Source organism: Papaver somniferum, unplaced genomic scaffold (assembly GCF_003573695.1).
Source record: "Papaver somniferum cultivar HN1 unplaced genomic scaffold, ASM357369v1 unplaced-scaffold_118, whole genome shotgun sequence".
Classification (NCBI taxonomy): domain Eukaryota; kingdom Viridiplantae; phylum Streptophyta; class Magnoliopsida; order Ranunculales; family Papaveraceae; genus Papaver; species Papaver somniferum.
Window position 1 is genome coordinate 8,734,998 of NW_020620825.1, and position 3,300 is coordinate 8,738,297.

A 3,300-nucleotide genomic window follows, 5' to 3' on the forward strand; every position below is an offset into this window, starting at 1 on the left:
AAGTTAAGAAGAAGAAGAAGAAGAAGAAGAGGAGGAGGCGCGAATCTTTGAATGTGAATTAGGTTTTGATTTTAGTTGAAAGTTATTTTAAATATTTGGTATTGAATCAAGAATACTCCATAACTAATTTTTTGATCACTAGAAATCCAAATGAAGCTCCTCTACTGAAATGTTACGCCCCAATAATAGATTTCCACCCTAACCAACCTTTCTTATATAACCTCAAAAATAGGTATTTAATAAGTAATTCAAACTTGTTCAGGCGCCATAGATTAGTTGACTTTGAAGCCAGTTCCTTTCTAATTAAAAAGTAACCCAGAATGGATCAAACATGGCCACCCTCACCTATAATGTTATACTTAATTCTAGATAAATAAATAAACCCCGTACATCCTCAAATACTGCGCTTCTTTTTTCTTTTTCCTTTTTTTTTATTGAAACTGAAGGATTATACTCGTTGCAAGTTGCAACCCCAAAGTAACTTACATCAACGACTTGATAACATCAGGCCGACAGTGCCACACTGACGATTACAAACTTTTTTCTTCTTTTTTGATCGGATTGACGATAATAAATTTAGCAAGCTTATCGGCTGCTTTACATATTTCAATTATTATTTACTACACAGCATACAAAAGATGATAGGCCACACAACCTGCTCATTTAAAGTGGCACTTATTAGCGAGGACGGTTAACGCTTTCCTTAAATCGATAGGCCACCCTCAAAGCCACGGCGGTCTATTATTATACCAAACTTTCTTGAAGAAAACAGTGAAAATAGTAATCGCAGAAAAATAAAAACATCTTCACACAAAGAACAACTGAGATTAATACGGGAAGCATTATTTGCCGGCGTGCTGATAATTTCCTCCAGTCAGGTTTCCCGTGGTAAGGAAAATTGAACCACCTGCAGATAGAGGTGCAGAAACAGCAACGGACCATTATAACCAAACCAAACCAGCTACATAGTAGTCACTTCAGTGTTTAGTCAACGTCTTAACATTGACCAAGGATCCTAACAACATGAGTCTTGCTAACAGTACGACAATGTTTTTGGCCGGACATTGTTTATTATCTACAGTTGGGTTAACCGTTTCACGTTCATTAGACCAATAAACATAACAGTTTTTCTCCTTCACCAATAAATCTTGTCCCTATGAATTCCTCCGGATTCTCAAATATCTTAGGATCTTTAGTAGCGAACGGCTGATATCCAAATAACAATTCCCCTTTCTTGACTTGATAACAAGCATCATGCCTGTTAATTACAAGGTCTTCTTTTGCTCTCGCGTACTGATAGGGTACAGGCGGTTCTATCCTAAGAGCTTCATACACCACAGATTTTGTCAAAGTCATTTTCTCTATTGATCCCAGAGTTAGAACTCCGCCTTCGGATTCAATAACAGTTCTGATTTCTTCCGCAAGATCTTTGTGTAGCTTTTGGCCTCCTAGACATAGCCATTTCATCAAAGAAGGGAAAAGAGCTTTCATTCCACCATAAGCATTAAATCCAGCAAGAAAAACAAGATTGTGACAAGCTTCCTCCTTAGATAAACCTAGTGTTTCGGCTTCGTCAAGAATTGATGTTGATGACGTATAAATGACATCATATATCTTTTGGTAATCAGATTTCACAAGAAATGATGGATATGAAAAGTATGCAAGAAAAAATCTTCCACAATACTCATGATCTTAGGTAATCCTAGAGTTATCAATGGATGAAGTTGTAAGACCAACCATTTTGTTATCATTGATGGACCCTTGTTACCGAGCATCGTATCTGCAGGATTAATATCGAAAAAAAACACGAAAAACTAAATCGAAAGCCATGTTGTCATTTAAAGTGTTGAAATTAGCTGCACCTTTTTCAGCAACATCAGCTTCCAGACCATCGAAAAGAGCTTTGAAACATCTCTGAGATTCCGGAATGAACTTATCATGACGAGACGCTATTAGACTGAGAAAGAGACTTTTAAGTTTCCTGTGTTTTTCTTCAGAAGGATCTAGATAAGCACAAGTTCTACACCCACCAGTGAAAGATAAACAAGGCATGAAAGTACCATCAAGCACGTTTGATTTTTCGACTTTAGAAAAATCGAAAAGAATTGGAAAACTAAGAGCATCAGCTAGAACAATGACTTTAGGGTCTGAAACCTTGATGAACTGGCCAGGAAGCATGTTCATTCTAAAAACACTTGACTTGTATTTTTCCATACGAGATTTAATGAATTCATCATGACCTTGGAAGTAGTTATAATTGTAACGATCTAAAATTGGACCAATAATTGGTAAACCATGGTTTCCTGGGATTTCCTTTAACGGGAGGTTCAAGGATTGATCATCAGAAGAAGAAGCCATTGTTGTTTGTTTCGGCTCCCGGTGGTGACTGAGGCTGGAGTACAATGAGAAGAATAGTTATTGAGTAGAGATGATATAAATTGTGTGTATGAACAGTTGATGGGTAGAGACGATATTTTATTTTTTGAAAATGGTAGAGATGATATATATAGAGGCTGATGCAATGGACAAGGACGCTAATGGAATTTGTTGGTTTCTTATGAGCATAATAGTCTCACCCATCGTCTGGGTACCTTGGTTTCGGTTTCGCACTCGATAAGCTTTCCACAACCTTTATCTTTGTAAGTAATACATCATGTTTTTAAAGTAAATTATGCCAATAGATCAATGCGGAGTTACAACAGGACATTTGTGATAAGTCTAATATGACTACGCACCCGATTAAGATTGTACATATTACTGTAGTAGACCCAAAACACAAAACAGACTGACTACATGTGAGCTTGAGATACCACACAATGTTTGGATTTTTTGGATTAGGCATATGTAAATTTCTTGCTATACATGCCATTTTTCATGACAAGCTTCCCCTGAGCGGGCATATGCTTGATTAAATCTGGATCTACAACCTAATACTAATAATGTCAAGGGGAAATATATAACTAAGTAAATTTGAAAAAGCCAGTTTGGTGGTTAATGATATCATGGAGAATATACATCTTGTCTTTTCATTTTGAACCGATCAGCGGGGACTTAAATATACATATTGCCTGTACAAAAACCCAAGACCTTGCGATGTCTGGTGTTCGTTAGTGGCCCTTGTTTAGTTGTTTATGAAAGAAAAATAAGGATTTTTTTTTAAAAAAGTGGCCAGATGTCCCTGATACAACTTCACTGAAAATTAGTATGTTGTCGATTTTTATTTTTAGTTTGGTTATTAAAAGAAATAATTGTCAGATGAAATATCACATTTAAAACACCTTCAGCGGAACAACCATGGAT

General features: G+C 36.4%; 1 pseudogene; it reads right to left on the reverse strand.

The window, feature by feature from the left end:
• Positions 1-730: 730 nt before the first annotated feature.
• On the reverse strand, positions 731-2,470 carry LOC113330436 (annotated as a pseudogene).
• Positions 2,471-3,300: the final 830 nt, after the last annotated feature.